This window comes from Protopterus annectens, chromosome 11.part0 (assembly GCF_019279795.1).
Source record: "Protopterus annectens isolate FY-2018-M chromosome 11.part0, PAN1.0, whole genome shotgun sequence".
Taxonomy (NCBI): domain Eukaryota; kingdom Metazoa; phylum Chordata; order Ceratodontiformes; family Protopteridae; genus Protopterus; species Protopterus annectens.
Genome location: NC_056745.1, coordinates 187,817,501 through 187,842,204, shown reverse-complemented (window position 1 = coordinate 187,842,204; position 24,704 = coordinate 187,817,501). Strand labels below are relative to the sequence as shown.

The 24,704-nt window shown below is 37.9% G+C and overlaps 1 protein-coding gene across 1 annotated transcript in view; it reads right to left on the bottom strand.

Moving 5' to 3' along the window:
* TEX52 (testis expressed 52) overlaps window positions 1–5,626 on the bottom strand; it is a 64,638-nt gene extending 59,012 nt beyond the window's left edge. The window contains exon 1 of the mRNA XM_044087112.1: window positions 5,462–5,626. The gene's annotated coding sequence lies outside the window, so the exon portion shown is untranslated. The remainder of the gene's footprint in view (window positions 1–5,461) is intronic.
* Window positions 5,627–24,704: the final 19,078 nt, after the last annotated feature.

Here is a 24,704-nt window from a genome sequence, read left to right as displayed (position 1 = left end):
GCAGATGGAAAGAGTACTTTGAGGGGTTGATGAAGAGAATGAGAGGAAGAGAAGGTTAGATGATGTGCGGATAGTGAATCATAAAGTGCAGTGGATTAGCAAGGAGGAAGTAAGGATAGCTATGAAGAGGATGAAGAACGGAAAAGCTGATGGTCCAGATGACATACCTGTGGAAGCATGGAGGTGTTTAGGTGAAATGGCAGTGGAGTTTTTAACTAGATTGTTTAATGAAATCTTGGAACGTGAGAGGATGCCTGAGGAATGGAGAAAGTGTTTTGGTACTGATTTTTAAGAATAAGGGCAATGTGCAGAGCTGTAGTAACTACAGAGGGATTAAATTGATCAGTCACAGCATGAAGTTATGGGAAAGAGTAGTGGAAGCTAGGTTAAGAAGGGACATGATGATTAGTGATCAGCAGTATGGTTTCATGCCAGGAAAGAGCACTACAGATGCGATGTTTGCTCTGAGAGTGTTGATGGAGAAGTACAGAGAAGGTCAGAAGGAGTTGCATTGTGTCTTTGTGGATTTAGAGAAAGCATATGACACGGTGCCTAGAGAGGAGTTGTGGTATTGTATGAGGAAGTCGGGAGTGTCAGAGAAGTATGTAAGAGTGGTACAGGACATATATGAGGGTAGTGTGACAGTGGTGAAGTCTGCAGTGGGAGTGACAGATGCGTTTAAGGTGGAGGTGGGATTACATCAAGGATCAGCTCTGAGCCCTTTCTTATTTGCTATGGTGATGGACAGGTTGACAGACGAGATCAGACAGGAGTCCCCATGGACTATGATGTTTGCAGATGACATTGTTATCTGTAGTGAGAGTAGGGAACAGGTGGAGGAGACCCTGGAGTGGTGGATATGCTCTAGAGAGAAGAGGAATGAAGGTCAGAAGGGCTAAGACAGAATATATGTGCGTGAATGAGAGGGAGGATAGAGTAATGTTGAGGATGCAGGGAGTAGAGGTGGCGAAGGTGGATGAGTTTAAGTACTTGGGATCAACAGTTCAGAGTAATGGTGAGTGTGGAAGAGAGCTGAAGAACAGAGTACAGGCAGGATGGAGTGGGTGGAGAGGAGTGTCAGGAGTGATTTGTGACAGACGAGTACCAGTAAGAGTGAAAGGGAAGGTCTACAAGAGGGTAGTGAGACCAGCTATGTTATATGGGTTTGAGACAGTGGCATTGACAAAAAGGCAGGAGTCAGGGCTTGATGTGGCAGAGTTGAAGATGTTAAGATTTCCACTGGGTGTGACGAGGATGGACAGGATTAGACATGAGTATATTAGAGGGTCAGCCCAGGTTGGAAGATTTGGAGACAAAGCCAGAGAGGCAAGATTACGTTGGTTTGGACATGTGCAGAGGAGGGATGCAGAGTATATTGGGGAAAAGATGCTAAGGATGAAGCTGCCTGGTAACAGTAAAAGAGGGAGACCTAAGATAAGGTTTATGGATGTGGTAAGAGAGGACATGCAGGTGGTTGGTGTGACACAGCAAGATGTGGAGGACAGGAAGAAATGGAAGCAGTTGATCTGCTGTGGCGACCCCTAACGGGAGGAGCCGAAAGAAGAAGAAGAAGATCACATATTGAGTTAATTAATACCCTGAGCAACTATAACTTTAGTAAAGCTCTTCTAGCTGGGTGGTGCAGCGGTTAACATTGTCGCCTCACAGCAAGAGGTTCTCTGGTTTGATTCTCGGCTGGGGTGCCTTCTGTGGGGTGTCTGCATGTTCTCCCTGCATTCACATGGGGGTGCTCCGGTTTCCTGCCACATTCCAAAGACATGCATCTGGAGTGTTTCTCCCCAGGCCTCCGCTAAAAATAGGCTCTGTCCTAATCAGACTTTCCCGGTCAACAATTATTAAATAAATAAAATAAACTTTCCTCCATCAATGTCTGAACAATTGTTCTTCCTCACTATTCTGGTACCAGTCTCTTTTTCATAAATAATATATCCTGTGAACTACCCACATCAAGCTTTGTGTTGTTTGCTGATGACCCAGTATTCTGGTTATTATACCAAGAGCCTATGGTCATTCTCACAGAACTTTCCCTGAGGCTTATCCACTTATAAATCTGGCTTACCTCTCTTTCTCTCCCTTACAGCAAACATCTTCGAAACCAAGTTCATGTTGCTTTGCACCCTTAAAATACTACCTGGACAAGAAAATAACTAACAGGAATCACTTCAGAAAGAGTATATATGTATATTCCAATTTGCAGGCTTTTATTTGATCTATCCATCCATCTCTTTCAAAACACATGTAAATTAATTGGTTTGCAAATTTCAGGATCAAGTGAAGTCCTAAATCAACTCTGTTAGCTCTGAAAAGTCACCACCCTGTTTGCAGTACATACTACATTTCTGATGACTCTCTAATATGCCTTACCTAACACCTGCAGCTCATCCTCCAATATCCATAAACTATTGACATGCCACTATCTGGGTGTTTCCCCCAAGGATGAACATCATTAGGATTCTGACACCAAACTCATATCCTATCTATCAGATTTTAGCAGAACTACAACCAAGTTACCTTTCTGACTAGTTCCTTTACATCAGGCACTGCCTAACCCTAGCTCTTAGACTAAAACCCAGAAGCTACACCAAAACAGTATGCTTCTTGTCCCCCTGAGGACATACCACTTTGACAGTGCTCACCACCGTGACCTTTCTCAGCTGCTGGCCCCACTCACTGGGACTCACTTTCACAAAACATTGTCATCAAACATACACTTACCTCTTTCAAATCCAGACATTTATTTGCAGTCTGCCCCTGCCTTGCATCCTCCACACTAATCAACACTCTGCTAGATTTCATCCACACTATACCACCGTCTTAACTTTATTACAGCTCTGGTATCATTACTGCATTCATTTGTGACCCTCAATTCCCTAAAATTCAAACTGTGAAAGTCTTATTTTGCTAATATAAGTGATAGGTGATGGGGGTGGGGGGGTTCTTAGCTCTGTTCCTCCTCCTTATCGCCATCCTAAGGTATATGTATAATGATACATGTATGAGACACAGTTGAATGAACTGCTTAGCCCATGTTTGTTGTTACAGCCTTGGTTGGCTGTCTTCAGCACTGGCTACAATGGTATTTGCCATTAGTTTCCAACACTGTTTTCTTTTTGCTTCATTTTGCATTGTCTTTGGCGTTTTAGTTACTTTCTTTACTGTCTTCACTACTGGCTACAATATTATCTGTAAATAGCTTAGCAAGTTGTTTTCATTCTACTTGCTTTTTTATCATCAAATGTCTTTTTAAATTGTATTGATCAGATCATGACTGAAAATGGGGTTCTATATCATATAATCGAACGAACTATTCAGCAAACGCTTATTAGTCGAACACTAATAAGCGAAAACATTTAATATCAAACATTTGTTTAAGTGTAACGTTTTACTGGGTAAAGACCAGTTGGCCAACCCAGCAAACCACAGAAAACATCACCAAACAAAACCCATTGTAGTGGGGGCTGCACTCGCATACCCCCCTCAACTAAATATACCAACTCTGAGATTGCACTACAGTGGGGAAAAGGGCAAATCCCTGATGATGGCTGACTGGTTGTTTCCCAGCAAAACATTTCACTTAAATGGACATTTGATATTTAGTGTTTTCGCTTATTAGTGTTCAACTAATAAGCATTTGCTGAATAGTTCATTCGATTACATGATATAGACCGAAAATGGGACTCTTGTGGCCCAGTATATTTAATAAAATAATAATATGTAAAATACTAATATCAAAAATGGCAGAACAATTCACAGCACTTAGTTCTTCAGTTTAATTCTCAGATGGAGTGCTTTCTCTGTGAAGTCTCCATGTCCTCCCTGTATCGCACATGGACATTTGTTGGGTGCTCGAGTTTCCTCCCACATCCTAAAGACATATTGTAGGTAAACTGGCAGTCTTCCATATTGCTTGTAGGTGTGTGTGTGTGTAGATGAATGAATGCAAAGTGCCTTTTCCCAGAATTAAGCAATCACATTAGTCAAATAGTAATAATAATAATAATAATCACATGATACACTGCTATTTTCTTCAGGTCAGGCAGTGCAAATCTGGTTATTAAGCTGAACCGAAGAGGCATACCTCTCAACTGTACAGATTTTTGGCTCATGGTTTTGGTCTGTTTTTCATAAAATTGTGGTTTTCTGGCAAGTCGTTGGCAAATTATTGAGGGTTGAAGTCAGAAATTAATGGCAGACACTTGAGTTTCAAACTTCATACCCTTCAGAAAAATTTATGCTAATGCAAAACCTGTTATACTATCAGTTTTCTAAGATTGTAAGAGCAATATTTAAAAAGTATCCCTATTTTTGGGTCTTTGTCCCTCCATTATTGATGGCTTTGTCCAGATTAATTGCTCTAAGAGGTTGTGAGGTATGTGGTGGGTTAATTTACAAATGTCAACAAAATACTAAGAAATACTTCGCATTACCTGATGCCATAGGTAGTTCTGGTTAATGTCATTCAAGCAAGTAGCTTAAAGTAAGTTCACAACCTTCTAATTTGTATTGAGAATACTTTGGCCATTACTAAATTACACTTTAAATATAGTTACTTGACATTGTTCAGCCATTCTTGTTAGTTCAGAACTTTGATTACTGTGAAATCATAAATTCGGTTAAAAATATTTATCGGATAGCCCATTCAGCATCTCAGAGATAACATCATCAATAGTTAAGACTGAAAATTCCTACAGAAAAAGCTTTTGTATACCACTTAAATATTTTAAATTGCCCATAATGTTTGCAATACATCTAAAATAAATTCATAGCAGTGAGTGACATAACACAAGCAGCAGTCCTGCCAGCCCCTTAATAATAATAAAAAAAAAACTTCAAATAAAAATGCATCCAATTCATTAAAAGAACCATTTTAATCTTTTGTTAGTCTTTACTTCAAAGAATTAGTAACCGGATCCAGTTCAGTGTGTGGTGTTCTGCCTGGGTTTCCTTGTATCTATGGTAAGTGGTCAGCTTATGTAAGTAGTAAACTTGGCTCTAGATGTCATGCATGACACATATTTTTATTTTTGTATTTTTTATTTGACCCTCTCATGAATACAGTGGCCATAAATTGTTAAATATATTGCTGACATGAAAGAAATGGGGGAATTGCACATGATAAATACCTGTGTTTTAGTTACATTTTTCAGTAATGTAAACTTGACTTCATTAAGGCATCATCTGAACCAGTTTTCAATATCATGCTTTGCTTTTAAAACAATACAAAGTCCTTTAGTTCCATGAAGTAGGTAATTACTAACAATAAAGACGTGATCAGCATCTCCTATCTTTCTGATATTTATTTTTAGAAGAAAGGCACAATAACTACTGCAGGTAGTATACCCAACAAGGAAAGATAACAGCAGCTTCTTACATTCCATGTGGTTAAAACTATTTGTTGTCTGTCTTATCCATAAGAAAATATGCAATTTATATAACAAACCTCTCTGGTGAGAAAAAAAACTGTTTAGCTCTTTGCATCAGTGATTCTGTCTCCTTCTGCCTTAGTTTACAGTCACTTGAATATACCATTTATGTTCCATTTTGGATATCTAGGATCCCTTTTCCCTGTCTGTTCACTGTTGTTGATGTGTTGCAACCTATTCCATTCCTGTAATTCCTGCTATTACTACCTTGTCTTTATGTAATCAAAGACAATAGGTTTCCAGGGTGCTGTCTCTATAGCAACTGACTGTAGTACACAGTAAATGTTTTCCAGATTATAAATCAACCTCTCGGCAAGACTTGTCTTTTAACATTCTTGTCCGTATAATAAAGGAATGTGAAATAACTATTTGGTAAACGTAAAGCAAATAATGTATTTATACAAAGAAATGTAAGGGGAGGTGAAGCCAGCTTGAGTCAGGTGCATTCAGACTTGAATTCTAAATGTAGAAATTGTTATTTAGCAGCCTGCTTGCTAATTCTTCCAAAACAAGATTCATTAATTATAACATGTCCTGGATAACTCAATCCATCATGCCATATCATGAAGCCAAAAATGTCTGTCTCATGAAAATATCTTAAAGCTAAGGCATTTCTTTCATATTTTCAGATATTCATCCATTATATATTCACTATTCTTTTTCATTACACACACAAGGTACTAAGGACACATTTAAAAAGTGACTTTATAGTAACAAGATACATCTAGCAATGCTGAACAAGGCCACTAACGTTGTGTTGCTTACATACATCAACTAGGAGTAGCATACATTCAAAAGGGTATTTTCAATGACTACAGAATGTAATTCACAGCTGGATAGTTTTATAGAAATCTGCACTTTAGCAGGATATCTGTGGCTCGACTAAGGTGGTAATGATTACATATAACATGCATGTATAATTTATTTGTATAGATTGTTTTCAGGAACGCAAACAAGTTACAACTAAGCATCACCTGCTAGAATCAATATAAATTCAAAAGAAATGTTACTAAAGAATTTATTAAGCACTGAAAATTCAGTAAGGTTCCTGACCTTATGTTTTGAAGATAACGTTGAACTAAATTTTAGTTGTCAGTGTTCTTTGCTGTAGCAGCAGTAGGTGCTGTTGAACCATTCTATTTCCACCACACATCTGTCCCTCTCACACTTAGTTCCTGCATGAGAATACTAAAAAAAAAAAAGAGAGAGAAAAAGAGAGCTCAGGATGACTTTGCCCACTGATTTGTTTGGGAGGGTGGGGTCAAACACAACATCCTATTACTTGCAGTTCTTGGAGGTGGGAGGAAGATGGAGGGGGCTCAGACTTATAATACTAATACTTGTAATTCCATGAGTTAATGATGGAGAGGCTCAAATGCAACAACTTATAACTTATTTCTTGCAATCCCTTAATTGTCAGATATAGACACTTAGCAAATGGCCTCAGTTGTGAGCAAGAAGGGAAAAAGGCAACAAATATCACACTGGTATAATAAAATGATGTTATCTTCATGAGTGCCACCCATCCCTAGCAATAAAGGAAAGGCAGGTCGAAAGGTTCTTATAGGTTCATAGGTCTAGTCTATAAGCTATTACAAGCCTGACCAATAAACCATATTCTAAAGTTCCCTTCAGCCTCAAAGGTAGTCCTGGGAAAATTTGAGGCTGCCCATCTAGTTATCTGGGTTTACCTTGCAGTGGCAAGAATGATACTTTGCCTCACATTCAGTGGACGTTTGGATGGGGATACACAAGGATATGACTCTATCATACCAACATGCCTTTTGAAATAAGATGGACCAGACAGAATTTTCTGAACCACTGCAGGAGCATGATTGTCAAAAGACACAGAATTATCAACAAGAGTGCACAGATCCCTTATGACAGTATCTGTTTGGAGGGGTGGGTCATCTATATGATATGGAAATGTTTTGTTTACAAAAATAAACTATACCATACATTTTTAAATGTAATTAGAGACTGTTGTCCTTGCAACAATTATTGTAATCTAACTAATGTAGGTGAGGGGAAGAGTACCAGTTTATAGTTTTCTGCAAACCACAAGCCAGGAATTTTGGTCTGAATGTCTGAGAAAGAAATTCTAAATAGGAGATAGTTCAATGTTTGGCCCTCTGGTACAGCGCTAGCAACTTTTTGTTTTCAGAAGTGCTGCTTGTGACTCTAACCACTTGGGTTCTGTAAGGCAACCAGTTAGGTATTAACCACACAATACAAAGATTTATATTCAGATATACAAGTCTTCAATAGTGCCAGCATGAGAAATAGTGTCAAAGGTCATGGCAAAATATGCTGCATGTACTACATAGCAACTATCCACTGCTTCCACAACTTTTTCAAAGAAATTGACAAAGTTAAAGAGGAAGGACCTAAAGCTCACAAAGTTGAATTAATGAGATCCAGGGTTAAGCAGTTTTCATAATCCAGATTAATAGGTTTTGCGATATGTTCCATAGTCTTACATGTGAGACTAATGAATCTAAAGTTACCAGGGTCTGTGTTTACAACACACTTGTGTAACAAAGTTGCAATAGCTGTTTTCCAAGTTTTGGGAATGTAACAAGTGGAGAGGCTAATTACAGAGATTAACTAGGGGCTCAGATAGGCCATATTTACTACAAATTATCAAGAAGTCTGATATATTATTGGGGTTTATAGATTAGGTGAGAGAAGATTTGTTCCATAGTAATTATAGGGGTGGCTGGGACTTTAAAGTCTGAGGAATAGCAATAACCACGGAGTAAAATTTGCATCAAAATTGTCAGCTAAGGTATTAACTATTTCCTTTTGGTCAAAGTAGACAGTATTATTGGGGACTATTTCTCAACATGTTTGGGAGTTAGTTTGTAACTTCCTGACATAGTTAAAGAAAGATGTATATTTATTTTTGATTTCAGTAGCTATTTTAAGTCCATATTTAGCTTTGATCGTCTAAATGGCTCCCTTAAGGTCTTTACTAGTTTGCTTAAGTGGCTACAGCCATTGTTTTATCTTCATTTATTTTATATCTTGAAAAACTTGAAACTGTCGCAGAATGTTCCACATCATCAATGTGTCCTTTTCTGGATTTAACAAGTGCAAAAGAATATTGCAAATAAAGTCAACTTGTCTTGACTGCCAAATCAATAACATACTTGAATTTGTGAATCCCTTATTTTCTTTATTTGCTGTATATTCTGGGTTTTTAACAAAGGGGGAGAGGACATCCCTCCTTGAGTCCTCTGTTCAAACACAGCTTGTCAGAGAGGAACCTCCCACCTTAATTCAAGCCTGTAACCCTTCATATATCCCTGTTATTAACCCAATTATTGTATCAGACACTGCAAATACTACCAGTGCCCTTCTCATAAAATCCCAGCTAACTCTACTGAATGCTTTTTCTGCATCAAGACCCACCAACAACAGTGACATATTACCGCACACTGCTTCCTCTTGATCATCATTGTTTTAATAATGTTGTCAAGTGCTTACCTTCCCTCCACAAAGCCACATTGTTCTATATCTATCAGCTTTATTAATACCTTTGCCATTATCTTAAGTGGTATAGACATAAGCCCTTTACAATCATGGTGTAAAACTAAAATGGGTCTATATGAAGCTATACCTGAAGGGTTTTTATTCTCTAGTTAATACAGACAACACCATTTTCATTGAGGATGTTGGTACTCCCCCTTTTTAAAATACTTAGATATTACTCTCCCTTTCCTTTGTCTCTGATATTTTGCTGAACATTCAAACTAAAATCCTTTATTTGTCAAATTCACATATTCATTTCTATCCAAATGTGTATCCTGTAACATTATTATTTGCACCCTACACTTAATATAATTCAATACCTTTCTATTTTATCTATACTGTAAGGTCATTTATATTCTATGTTGATATCGATAAATCAGCCTTTCTGATAAAAAGCTATTACTCCCACATATCGTACATGACAGCTCTTTTGAATATATGTTTAAAACCTGCAGCTTACATGCACACACTAATGACTGACAGGTTGATGGTGTAAGTAGTTGGTTTTCTTCATCTCAATCTGAACATCCGGAAAAAAAATATGTTTTCAAAGCCCATCCCTTTTTACCTTACAGCAAATACAGAAAACTATATATATTTTCCAGAAAAGAAGTTTACCTCTCAAACAGGACCAGTTTCCCCAAATTAATGGCTTTATTCATAGACATTAATTATTCTAAAGTTGAGGTTAACCATGCTTAAGTGCATGTTAGAGCCTATGTTCCCACTTAGACAGATTATCTGTTCTTATCTCTATTCCCTCCCATATTTGACAAACTAATTTTAAGAAAAGGTATAGTGGCTAATGTTAAATAAACTAAATTGTGCACTGTTATATTTGAATTCATTAAAGTGCTAAGGCTGCTGGGGAAATAACTATTTGAATAACTATTCACTTCCCACAGTTTCAAACTTCACTTATTTTTATTGCACTACTTGCCAATATCCCTAAAAAAGTTAACTACATTGTACCTTGTCAATTTCACTCAGAACATATTGTTTAAATGTCTCATGATTAAGTCCTTCCACCTATAGACTCCTAGTTTCCAGCTAAAAGCATGTGCTAATAAAAAAGCAGCCAAAACCTTTGTAAGTACAGGAAAAAAATCCTGATAGATTTCACTCAAAACATACTGTTCAGACATCTCATGATTAACTGCTTGCACCTACAGGCTCCTTGCTGCTAGTTAAAACTAATCAAAAAAGCACAAAACAACTAGTAACTCTACAAATGCAAGGAATAAATAAATGAATACCAATCTGTTAACCGGGTAGATCCACTGGACACACAATCCCTTTTCAGGGTTGATTCAGGAGCGATATCTGGTTAAGTGAAGTGACTTGCTCAAGTTGACAGTAGGCAAGTAAGGGCTGAGGGAATCAAATCCTACACCACAGGAGCTACTGCTCACAGCCTTAATCCACTGTAAAAGTTGTCAGACAAAGCAGAACTACATTTCCATGTTTTTCATCATTTTCTGTTGTGGTTTAAGCTTATTTGCTTATCAGTTCTTCCACCAGTTTAGTACAGTCAGCAAATCTCGTCTTATTCAGTGACTTCTTTTTGCCAGACCACATGTAACATGTCTAAACTATATGTAATGGGAATGATGCTTTACAGTTCCCACATTTATTCACTAGTTTCACATTGCTGTTTATCATCCTCTTAATTCCCTTAACACTGGCCTCTGGTTCAAGTGCAAATTACTCCTGATTTTTCTAGTCAGCTCATTTGTCTTCCTGTTACTCAAACATTTTCCTCTGTAACAATGGAAAAGGTTAAACTGGCAAAGTCTACCTATGGGTTTTGGTACTGTCAGAAGACTGAGAAGCAGTCCTGTTCAACTTGCTGGCTTAATCTTATTGGCTAAGCTCTTTATTTCTTCCTTAGGCTGTGCTATATCCAAAAATGTCTTTGATTCTCCAGGAAAAAAATATTCTGAAAACAACTAGATATAGCAACTTGAATCTCACATCTGTCTTATGACATACTCTGATTGCTGGGATAAACTTGTTTCTTTTCTGCCTGGTATACAGAGAATAATTAATATAAAAACATTTTTTTTATTTTGGTAGCATTATCTGGAGGTATACATGTTTGTATGATTGCTATTGTCTAGTGTTAACTTTGAAGAGGGTTGTAAGAGTTTCAGAGTTAGAGAATGTTGGGATGGTGTGAGAGAAAAGAGAAATATCAGAGTATTTTTGTAAAAGCTTGCAATTCCACCAGCTATTTACTGGCACTATCTAATCTGATAAAACTGAAACAAACCTGCTGACAATATTTCTACATTTTTTTGTGTTGTAACACATTCAAGTTTCATTGCTTGCTAGGATGTCTGGGTAGTACAGAGCCTCCCAGGTATGAAGTTCTGGGAGTTTGTTGTAGACAATTTGTAGGTTGTTGTAATAAATATGATGACCTGGGGGTGACTGTGGTTGTGATTATGGAGAAAGGGTATTTATTGGAGGTATATAATTTGGGATTGGAGAGTGTTGAGTCACACCAGGGTTTGGACAGATGTCACTTCTTAGTTTTATAGCTATGAAGATAAGGTAGGAGCATTTTTGTTTGAGCTTTGGTTTAGTATTAGAATTTTGGATCAGATATCCATACTTTAGGCTGACATACTTGAATAATTGGTGGTATGTGGGCTGTCATAGGTATGGGGCAATAATAACATGAGGACTGGTAGTGTTATGGTTAGTCACTACTGTTATGAGGGTTGTGTGTGTGTGGGTTAGATGGTGGTAAGATATTATATGTGTAGGGTAGAGACAGAAAGGTAAGAGTAGTAATAATTGCAGTGCAGTCATGATGTGTTGTACGTTTGGGGAAGAAAAGGTATATGAGGAGTTGAGGGTGAAAAAAAGTGCACATAAGAGGGTTGTGAGATGCAGAGGTTGCAGTGATGGTATTGCAGTTGTCTGCAGTGATATAATTAGAAAATTTGTGAGATAAGTTTGCAATGACTAATGCCATTGTAAAAAGATGTGGAAGAGAGAGGGAATTACAAGAAAGAAACAGGTATTATGTGGGGAGAATGAAGGGCAAATAGGTATATAAGGGAATTATGAAAAAGAGATGGGGTAGGTACACTGTGGGATGAATGAAAAGACAAATTAGGTAATACAGTGTGATGGTGAAGTGTAAGGTTTAATTATGGTAGAAGGTTTTTATATTGGATAAGTATTTAAACTATAAGTATGAAGGAGTAAAATGTTTGATGAGTGAAGTAAACAATGAGTAAGTATGACAGTATACTGATAAGTTGCAGCAAAGCAATATTAGGGAAGGTTAGTTTGGTGTAAATTAGGGTTTAATTATGGTAGAATGTTTTAATAGTGGATAAGTATGAAATGAGGCGGTATGAAGAAATCAAAAGTTTGATAAAGATAGAAGTAAAGAACAAGTAGGTAGGATAGTATAGTAATAACTTGCAGTGGCATTAAAGAATGTCAGTTTTGTGGAATGTACTGATAATATGAAATAGGGAAAATTAGGAGTATGGAAGGTGATTATACTATTAACTTGCAGTACTATTAAAGAAGGTTAGCTTTGTGGAGTGTACTGATAACTTGCAGTATTATTAAAATAAGCAACACCAATAAAATGAAAATAATCCACGAAAGAAAACCAAAAGACACACCCAAATGCCATTCCAGGAAGAAGAACAGACTAAATGACTTTAATGTTTAGCTCTTTCCTCCAACAATCATTCTGATAATTGGATGAAAACAATAAAGTAATTTAGTCTGTTCATCTTCCTGGAGTGGTGTTTTAGAGTGTCTTTTGGCTTTTTTTGATTATTAAAAGACTAGTTTTGTGGAGTGCACTAACATGAAAGCTATGTGGATGCAAAAGGTGTTGCCAGCTGAGGACTTGTAGATACCTAGCTAAGAATGTGATGGCTAGAATACAGCATAATGGAAGGTTATTTTTTGAAGTGTACTAATTAAATGCAGGCTATGTGGTTGCGACAGTTGTTGCCAAAAGTGGTATATTAGGATGTGATAGGTGGTATAACAGTTGTAGGAGTGATTTTGCTGAGTGTACGTGGTAGATGTTCCCAGAGAAGTGTACCATGATGTGATTGGTGGTATGAAGGGGGTTTGCTGAGGATCTTTGTATAACTAGCTAAGAATGCTGTGGATAGAGTATCAGAGTAGTGATGGGATTGGTAGAACTGAAGATAACATAAGAGGGAGTGTGTGGGAATTGAGGGTAGGGTAGAGGACCAAAGTGTGCTTGAGTGAAGCAAAGGTGAATGAAGTGGATTACGTCTAGAAGTACAGTGTGTGCTCAAAAATCTGCTAGTTGTTTTAAGAGTAATGTGCTGAAGGGAGAAATGCATTCTACAATGGGTATAATGAGGGAAGAACAGATGGCCAACTTTGACTTAGTTCCAGAGGATATACCTTTGATAATTAGTTGAACAAGGCAGAAGGATTTCCTAAGACTGATCCATGGTGGTCATATGATAGCTTGTGTCAATTAATGTGCCTACATTTCTAATACCTGCGTAGATTTTAGCAAGATGTCACATATGTGGTGTGTATTTGGATAGTTTTCTCAGATTAAAGTATGCTGTATTTTCACAATAAGCTTGAGCATACGATCAGTATACCAGGTGCTGACATGATCAGTCCCTTTTTACAGGAGCCTAGGAACAGCAGGAGCATTACCCACAGTGCCCAGTTTGTGGTCATCAGCAAACATAGTTAGCCATAGGCTTTGGATATCTACCTTCACACTGGAGAAGTACAGATAAAGAGAAGGGGGCCCAGGATTGACCCTGAGGGGAACCCCTTGTGAGGATTCTTTGCATGCAAGAGGGAGAAGCACCACCAACCTTTACTGTAGATGTTTTACTTTTGAGACAGTTTGCTATCATGTGGATGGTGTAGAGTTAATGTTTAGGGTTGATGAGCTCATCAATAACACTAGCATGGAGAACTGTATCAAAGGCTTTTATAGGTTTAGACAGGCAAAGTGGAAAGACTAGCCCTTGTCCATGCCTTCAATAAATCTTTCAAACAAGACAACTGGATTCAGTAGACAGGATCTGCCTTTCACAAAAACAAAATGATTAGAGTAATTATAGATCACATGCATTCTATTATTTGTAAGTCTGTCCTTGATGTGTTCTGTGAGCTTACAAATGATATTGGTGAATTAATAGAGCTATAATGGGGTTGCCCATGTGTAATGGCATTACCATGACAGTTCACCTGACATCGAATACCTAACCACTGGGAAGCTTAGACTGAACAAGTTCATGTGGTATTATAAAAATTCTACTGACTAGGAGACAGCTGGTTATGTTTTCAGGGCTAAGAGAGTTGATGTTTTTCTTCTGTTTTGTATACTGTTGAAAGGACATGGGTCTAAGATGACTATTATGGAAATATGATATTTGGGCTACTTAAGTCTAAGACTGACAAATGCTCTGCATCTTTTTTGGAACTAAAAGGAATATGGATATCAGAGTCTTTGTTGGTCTGGTAGGATTTATCATTTTTTTCAATAAACATCTTTATTAAATTATTACATGACATAAGCATTCTTACATTTATATAAATTAAAACAACACTGACACCATTTTAGTTGCAAACATGATACATCACAGACATGATTGAAACAACTGTAGTTACAAACATTATGCATCACTTATAATCTATCAAGTCATTGTCAGTTAAGCATTATATGGCTCATTCAACTCCTGCCTCTTAAACCTCATTCCTTGTCTGCACATACTGTTCCCACAATTCCCATTTTTTCCTATGTAGTTTGCTCGTTCCCTTTTCTAAAGATTCCAATTCCAGTTGTTTTACCTCTGTTTCCATACTCACTACTTCTAGTAAAGTTGGTCTAGACTTTGATTTCCATTTTCTAGTAATTTCTTTTTGGAAACCACCATAATTAGATTCAGCAAGGCTTTACTAAGTCTAGGCAATTCTGATTCTGTATCATAGCTCAAAAAATCATCTCCCCAGTCATTCCAATCTGCTCACCCAGCATCTTTGAAAGATCGATCCACAGGGAATCCCTAAAGTCTGCCAGCTCATTATACTCCCAAAAATATGTTCCCAGCCACATCTTTCTTGCCCATTACACCTCCAGCTTTTGCTATGCACCTGAGGAAAAGTCTCTGGTGTCTACTTGGGGTATAAAAATATCTGTATAAACACTTCTATGCAAAAATGCTACATCTTCTAGACTTTATTGCATATTTGGGAGATATAAATATATCCCCCATTGTCTCTTTGTGAATTGCTTATCCAGTCTCTTTTCCCTACCCTTTCTAAGCTCATCTGATTGATTTTTATAATTATCATGCAATATTTTATATGCTCTGTAAAGATATGTGAAGGCTGACAGCGTAGCCAGATAAAATTTTGTAGATAATTGTCATTTGCAAATATTAATGTAAGCCACAGGTTTGTTCTCTTAAATGTGAAAAGACTGCACTGGATATTGAACTGCAAAATGTAATAACAGTGCACTCTTCTGTAACAAAGCTGATAAGTCAATTATTTGATGTCAAAATTAAGAGCCGATATGTCTAGAGGGATGTATCCTACCGATTGTTTTAAGACCAGAGTTAATGGCTAGAATTTACATGTACAAATGTCCTTTATTGCTCTGGTTTCTGAATGGTGTAAAGAATGTAAATGTAGTTTCTGTTAGCCTGGGAACACTAGAGACGTGTGAAGAATTATGTCATGTGAAGCAGCTCTGTGTTATCAATTTAAAGAGAGAGTCAGAGAGCTTAGAGCATTTTGTCTTGAGAACATCCAACATTACCAGCACTATATTGCTCTATATGAAAGTTATTTAGAACTCTGTTTTCTCTTAGATATAGCTAGGAAATAGGAAGATTACACTAGTTTGTTTTTCTGTGATGTCAGAACATTTCTACAGTATTAAGCATTTCTCTGTGATCTCTGAACTCTTGACTAGCACTGTGTAGTAAGAAGTATTATCTTGTGTTTTTATTTATTATTACATTTTTAAACCTTTCAACTGTGGCTGTTTTATGTAGAGTTAATTTAAGCTCTAGAGTACATTGCATGTATATAGAGATACTGTATCAAGTCACTCTAATAAGCCTTGATTGTTCAGTCACACTTACCATTTGGATACTAAAATTTCATAGTAATAATTGGACACCCTTTCAAAAGGGCCTTTGAGTAGCTGATATTAGTGGGTGGTGGCAGCTGGTACTTCCTTTTAGACTGGGCAGAAAAGGGGCACAGCTGGAGAACCTGTTCCAGCCTTCCCCAGGAGTGTCTGTCTGGTTGTATAAACTCTTATCTCAAAGTGTGTGTGTGTGTCAGCTACTTGGGCAGGGACATGAAGCACTGGTTGGACATAGAGGGTGCTGGAGGTTTTAGCTTGCCCACTAGGCTGAGATCTGGACCCTATAGCTGTACCACTGGGGAATCTTATTGGGGACAGGGAGAGAAAGGGAGAAAAAAGCCCCAGAATGACTGTAATCTCTGTGTGCTCTTAAGGAAAAGTGTACTTTACTGTGTGTGTATTTATTATCCTTTCCCAATATGGATGCCCCTCACTGGTGTTAGTGGTGAAGATTGAGAGTCCTTAATTGCTGGGCCAGTGGTCCTATCCTGTTAGTAATTGAGCCCTCAAACATTTCCATTTGCACCTTTTCTTGATTTCCTTATTTTTCTGCTTTATAGAAACTTTCATAAAATTTCTGAAATATTTCTAATACTTCTACATGATCTCTTATTATCTTTCTTGTTATAGGCTCCCTAAGGTTGGTGACAGCCCTGTCTACTTTCTGTTGCCTGAGTTTTTATGCTAAATGTTTTTGTGCTCCAGAATTATTATCAAAAAACAGTTGTTTAACAGCAATCTTTCTAAACTCGTGCATATTACTGAAGTAATACCTTATTTTCTGTTTAGCATTCTGCAGTTGCTCCTTTTCTTGCTCTGAGAGAGACCCCCTATTTTGCAATACTTTAACATTTGTCAGTCCCTCTAAATAATTCTTGTTACTTCTTAACCATATCTCTCTTTCCATTATTTTCACCCTAGCTTTAAACTCCACTTTAATTGTATCCCACTCCGTAGCTATATTTTCAGAAGAAATTTCTATCTTCTCTAGTAGCTCCTGAATTAATTCCAAAACCCATTCCTTAAATTCCTCTCTTTTTAACCGATGGGTGGAAAAGCACCAGTGTCTCATTTTTATTTTATTACATTGCGTTTTTATTTTAGTTATTATGTGTTTCAAGACCTTCAATTAAATGCACATGTTCCTGTGAGATATAAATTCTTTCTACCCTAGCCTAGTTTTTATATCCTGGAGAATAATATGTAAATTCACTCCCAACTCCTAGTACTGAATTCACATCTTCCATGACAGACATTATCGGAAATTTCTTCAAAAATCTACCCTCCTTGTTATATTTTCCCTTCTAAACCCCCAGACACATCTTCACTGTTACAAACCAAATTCCACTCTCCACCTATATGTAATATTCTTTGCTGAAAGCTAATTATTTCCCACAGAATTTTCTTAAGCTCCATTATAGCAGTTTTAGGTGGAATGTAAATGCATGCCAGTGTAATCCTTTCTTGGCAGTAGACCCTTAGTACTATATATTTTCCATTATATTGTTTCACTCTTCTATCACTATTGGTGCTCCTCTTGCAATTAATATAAGTACTCCTCTTTTCCTTTGCCCCAGATATTCCACTGAATAACCATCCTAAAAACCTTTCTTTATCAAATTTACATGTTCAATTCTTTCCAGGTGTGTCTCTTGTAGCACAGCTATTTAAACTCTACGTTTTTTAATATAGTTTGCTACTCTTTCTTTTTCATATTTATCTGTAAGACCATTCAGATTGAAAGACATTACAGAAAGCATCATTTTCTTATATAGTTATTATTACCACCTTTTATGTATAACTGCTTTTTTGTTAAATGCCTAGTTCCAACTTTTATGTTACATGCATACACTGTTCGGCAGGTTGGTCTTTTATACAGTTGTTTCTTGTCATATCCATTTGACTCTATGCCACATCTTATATAACTCTGTTTTATTTTTGAAAGCCCTTAAACAGAACAAACATAAAATTATCTACATCTTCAAATATTTAAGTTTTTGCTTCCTAATAAGAATAACATTTCTAAGTTGATAGCCACACAGACAGGCTAGAGTAACAAAAAGAAAGATTAATCATGCTAAGACACATGGTACAGCCTGTGCTATTAGTAAGTGGTATTCAATTTTAGCTATCTTTATAGCTCTCCCAGCTGAGAAAACACTTGAATGCTTTCAGCAAACACTTTCTCCAAGCCATTTCTCTATCAAATTGTCTTCTAGTGACATGCAAACCAGACACAAAACTGCTAAGGATACCTTGTTTACCAGAAAATAGCCTTATACTATTCAATATTCTTTTTCATTTATATGCTTTGCAATAAACGTGTTACTGGATAACTCCTAGGTCTTAACCCAGTCTTTTCCCACTGCAAGCATGGGAAAAGCACACTGATTTTTCTTTTGTCATACTTTCTTAACCATACTTCTCTCTCTCCCCCTTCTTTTTTTTTTTTTTTTACATTGCAGTGCCTACATTTCTTAAAAATGAACAGAGAAAACAAACAAAAAAGCACCTTGTTTATATTAGTATCCCCACTGCATTCAAAAAAACTGTTAAAACTTTACTTCAAGTCTAAATTGCTTTTGTCTCATCTTTAAAGCTTTTCCAGCTGGGAAAACCCCTGACTGCTTTCAGAGAACATTATGTCCTAGCCAATTTCTCTTTTCTTTCTTTTTTCTTTTCCCTCAGCAATCCCCCCTTCCACCAGACTGTTTCCAGTTTCTCTTTATCAGATTGTCTCCATGGAGACATGAGAACAAGACAGCCAGTTTCTCTTTATCAGATTGTTTCCATAGAAACATGGACCAACTGCAGAATTTCGACTATGTATGCATTTGTTAGAAAAAAAAGCCTCACAATATTCAATATTCTTTTTCATTTACTTACTCTCTTAAAACTAATCTAAGGTCCTTAATAAAGTCATTTCCCCATGCAATAATGAGAAAAAGCACATTAATTTTAACTTTGTCATGCCTTTTTAACTAGATTCTTTTTTTTACATTGCATTGCCTATATTTCTCAAAACTGTACAACAAGAAAGAGAGAAGAGATGAGAAAAAGAGAAACAGCACCTGTTTACAATCCCCCTTACACTTAAAAATAGCATGCAAAAAAAACACACACCACAAATACAGTACTATTAAGAAAAGAAAATGCTTTCTTTACTTACAGTTAGCTTCACCCCTCTATTCCCCTCCCCAAAGCATTTTTCTCAACATTAATGACATGAAGTAGGGCATATACTTTAGAGTCCCCCACAAATCCAACAAATTTTGAAAAAGTCCAATATTTCCAGATTTTCTTGTTCTGTCATATTTCACAAATACAATTACTGCTTTGTAATCCCACATTGTTATGGTTTTATTACTGTTCTTTTCCATCACCCAAATCCTGCTCTGCTTCATTTCCAATGTGCTCTCAATTCTTCTAGTCAACTTTCATGCTCCCTTCCTGCTCTCCAACATTTTCTGTTGAAATACTGGGAAAGGTTTCACAGATACAGTCTCTCTGTGGTCTTTATTAACAGAACAAGAAGCATAATCTCCTATTTCACAGCTCACTTTTTGTTAGACAAACTTTTGTATTTTGTCCTTAGCATGTACTTCATCAAAAAATGATTTTGTCCCTCCATCGAAGAATACCTTAAAGACAGCTGGGTACAGCAGTTTGAATCTCACACCTGCATCTTGACATTCTCTGAATAGTGGAATAAATTTGCTTCTCTTCTGCCTGGTGTACAATGAGTAATCATTCTCCACAAACATTCTGCTGTCTCCCACATTTAGTATTTGGTCCTTCTCCACAGTTTTGTCAGAATCAACTCCTTCTGTTGGTAGGATTGCATCTTTACTATGAAAGGTCAAGGTTGCTTTCATATAGCTACGTTTGGAGCATACACACGATGTGTCCTTTCAACTAACAGCTCCTGCTGTGCTGTGGAATACCAGTTCAGTTGCTTGTTTGTGCATACACACGATGTGTCCTTTCAACTAACAGCTCCTGCTGTGCTGTGGAATACCAGTCTAGCTGCTTGTTTGTGCTTTCATAAAATTAATGCAGTCTGTTGCTTCCAGTTTCTCTGGCATAGCTGAAAATCTCAGGTTTTCCCTAAGTGCTCTGTCCTCTAATTCTATTATTTTTTGAAACATCTCTTCATGAGCAGTCTCATATTCAGCAAGCCTTTTCTTCATTTCGACCTCTGATTTTTGCAGCTTTATCATCTCATCTGAATATTTGTTTAAAGCTTCTTCCATTTTTCCAGCCTTTTGTTGTTTGTGTTGATATACTCCATCAGTGTTTTGTTTATTTTAACCAGGTCTGTATGTAGTTGTCTTATATCCTCCTGTAGGTTATTGGAAGTCATGTCTGAAGGTTGCACTGCTTTTTTCTGAACAGCAGCAGAACTTTCCCAAGTCAGTGTTTCTTCTTCACCTTTTGTAACTGATTCTTTTCCAAGTCTCCTGTACTTCTTTATTCCTGGCATCCAGGCAGAGTACTTACTAGCCAGTTAACAAAATTTGCATGTGAAGACTGGTAGAGAAGGATGAAGGCTGCCAGCCTAGCCAGATAGAATTGTGCAGATAATTCTATCATTTGTAAATATGAATGTAAACTACAGGTTTGTCTTAAATGTAAAGAAATACTGTTACATGTGGAACTAAAAATAAATGTGACAACAGTGCACTCTACTGACCAAAGTAAAGCCTGTGGTGCACCTTTTAAGTGGACAGTGGTGCCAAAAAGTCTAGATGAAGAAATTATTTCTATTGTTTTAACTAAGTGTTAAATTGCTAGCTTTAAACATGCAAATTTATTTTATTGGTCTGTTCCTCATCAGCTACAAGATAAAGGGAGATGTTAAGAATGTAAATGTAGTTAATGTGTAGCCTGGGGACACCAGGGAAGTGTAAAAAGATGATGTAATGTTTATCAGAACTGCAATAGCAATCTAAACAGAGAGAATCAGAAGGCCTTAAGCATTTTTGCCTGACTATCCAACTCAGCACTCTACCTGTTGTCTAATGTAAGTTACCTTAGACCTTTTTCTTTTAGAGAGCTAGAAATTAGAAAGTTTAGATTGTGTTTTTCTATGATGTCAGAACTGTACTACTGATTTATTTTAAGTATTTCTGTGTGATCTCTGAACTCTCTTGACTAGCAGTGACTGTGTAGTAGAAAGTATTGTCTTGTGATTTTAATTATTTATTATTAAATATTTTAAAACATTTTAACTGTGGCATTTTTTGTGTAGAAATAATTTTAGCTCTTTAGAGTACTTGTATGCCTTTGGTAAAATTATACAAAGCCACTCCTATAGCTTTAGCCCTGGACTATGCTACCAATTGGATAATGATATTGCACAGTAATAATTAGACACCCTTTTAAGGGCCTTTGAGTAGTTGATAATTATTAGCTGGGTGGTGGCAGTAATTACTACTGTATAGTCTGGATAAATGGATGCACAGCTGGAGAACCCGTGCCAGCCTTCCCCAGAAGTGTCTGTGTGGTTGTGTAAACTTTTATCTCAAAGTGTGCGTGTGTGTCACAGCTACTTGGGCAGGTATAAGAAGCACTGGTTGGACAGAGAGGGTGCTGGAGATTTTAGCTTACCCAGCTGCTGAGATCTGGACCCTATGGCTGTGCCAGTGGGGAGTCTTATTGGGGACCTGGGGAGCAAGGGAGCAACCAGCCCTAGACTGACTGTGATCTCTGTGTGCTCTTAAGGGAAATTGCACTTTACTGTGTGTATTTGTTATCCTTTCCTCATATATGAGACACCCTTCTATGGTGTTAGTGGTGAGGATTGAGGCTCCTTAATTGCTGGGCCAGGGCATGGGTGTCACATATTAATTGGCAGTGGTTGGGATATCCTCACATTTGTGTTTGGCAGCGGTGGGATATCCACATCATATATTAATTAGTTGGCAAATACTAATTAGCTTGTAGTGGTGCGGGTAGTGTGTAGCTTGTGCACAATGAGCTTTGAAGGTGGTTTTGCACTCTAAAACAACCATGCAGAGTTCAGATCACAATTGTTTTATTTCTTTTGTTAGCTTAGTTAGTCAGGGTGAGCAGGCAGCATGTCAGCAGAGGAGTATGGAAAGCTAACAAGGAGCCAGCTGGCAGAGATGTGCCAGGCTAGGGCACTGATGCATGGAAACCTGACTAAGGCAGACCTGATTGCAGCCTTGGTTACAGCTGTTTCAGAAAACAGCAACCAGGAGGACAATCAGACTGGCAGTGGAAATATAATTCCCTCGGAGAATGGACAGCTCAACCTTTCTGCAGTGGACTTAAAAATCCAGCTGGATCTAAAGAGACTTGAGTTGGAGGCCAGGCATGTGGAATTAGAAGCAAACGAGAGACTGTGACATTTGCAGGCTGAGGAGAATGAGAAACTATGTCTGCAAGCTGAGGAAAAAGAAAAGCAGAGGCAGCATGAGAAGGAGATGCTGACTCTTTGCCAGAGTCATGGAGGTAATGGGGAAGGGAGTAACTGGACCCCAGATGCACAAAAGGTCAGTAATTTTCTTACGCAGTTTAAAGAGGGGGGATAATTTTGATAGTTTCATTCACTTGTTTGAGAGGGTATGTAAACAGTATGAAGTTGACCAAGGGCTCTGGGTACAGTTCCTGACCCCCTTACTCCATGGTAAAGCTGTAACTGCATTATCTAAAATGCCTGATGCTGCATGTTTTGATTATACTGCTGTAAAGAAATGTCTTTTATAACTGTTTAAGCTAACATCTGAAACATATAGGAAAAAGTTTTGTGAGCACAGACAGAAGGCAGATGAAAGTGTGTGTGAATATGTTGCTGAATTGAGCATTTATTCCATAGGTAGGTGAGTGCATGTCAGGTCACCACTTTTGAAGGGCTGGCAGACCTTCTGGTGAGGGAAAGTACAGTTGTGTACCTACCATAAATGTAGATGTTTGAGTGTATTCACTGTTGCAGTCATTACTCTTGGGTTATCCTGCTGGCAGGCTACCCGCAGTCGGCCAGATTCCAAAGTCTAGGTCCGGCGTCGGTTGCTGTCGCCTCCTCCCTGACATCAGTGCGCCAGGGGTATAAAAGAAGCAGCCAACACCATTTTCTTCAGTTTTTCTTGCCCCAGATGTCAGATGCCCCTAAATTGGTAGGCTAAAAGAATATGCCAATAAAAATACATGCACAAAAATAACATGTCCTTCATCTACAAGCAAATACACCAAAAAGGTTGTATAGGATAGAGAAGTGTAGATAAGCCCCAGCAAAGAAAAAGGGGGGATGGTGGGTGGGTAACCTGGACTGCAACAGTGAATACACTCGAACATCTACATTTATGGTAGGTAGACAACTGTACTATGTTCATCATGTTTCACTGTTGCAGTCATTACTCTTGGGTTGAATCCCAAAGCTGAGGTAGGGTGACTGGTCTAAATAGGATTTGGAGAGGCTATGAGGCCCTGCAGAACTGCAGTGGCAAAGCCTGCTCTGGACTTAGAATAAAGAGGTAAATGATAGTGCTTTGTGAAGGTGTGCACTGAACTCCAAGTTGCAGCCTCTAAGATATCTTTGGTTGGTACTCCTCTGAGGAAGGCTGCTGAGGTGGCTGTTGCTCTGGTGGAATGAGGCCTAATGTCCTTAGGCACTGATCTGCCATGTTGGAGATAGCAGAAATAGATGCAATGGCCTATCCATTTAGAAATAGTTTGTTTTGAGATAGCCTTTCCTTGTGAACCTGCAGCATATAACACTAAAAGTTGCTCAGTCTTTCTGAAAGCTTTAGTTCTGTCCAAGTAGAATCTTAGCTGCCTGTTTATGTCCAACGAATGCAGAATTTTTTCACCCTTGTTTTGTGGATTAGGATAAAAGGTTGGCAAGTGGATGGTTTGGTTGAGGGCCACACTGGACACCACTGTAGGCATAAATGTAGGGTCCGTCTGCAGAGAAACCCTGTCTGGATGGAAAATGATGAAAGGTTCCACAGCCATGACTGCTTGTAGCTCTGAGACTCTTCTTGCAGAGGTTATTGCTAGGAGCAGAGCAGTTTTCCAGGATAAGAATTTTATATCTGCTGTTGATGCTGGCTTGAAAGGAGGCAGTGTGAGTTTTTCCAAAATATAATTGAGGTCCCAGGCCGGAATTGGTGCTCTCCTTGAAGGCCTAATGTTTTTGGCCCCTCTGATGTACTGCCTTAGTAAAGGATGAGAAAAAAATAGGTGGTTCTGTATTGTAATGGGCTGAAATGACAGAGGCATGAATCTTAATAGATGAGAAAGAAAGGCCTTTGTTTAGCACTTCAGTAAGGTATTGTAAAATCTGAGGGATATTTGGTACACTTGTGTCTATGCCTTGTTCCTGGTTCCAAGCAGAGAATCTCTTCCATTTTTCTGCATAAGATTTTCTGGTACTGGGCCTTCTGGCATCCAGGATAACGTCCATAACAGATTTTGTAAGTGGAGTGCTCTGAATGGCTACATTATTCGCCATGCTGCCAGATTTAAGGTCTTGAGTTGGCTGTGCAGGATCTGACTGTTTTGTTGGGTCAGCAATTGAGAAGTTTGAGGCAATATCCATGCTGGACCTTGAGACAAGC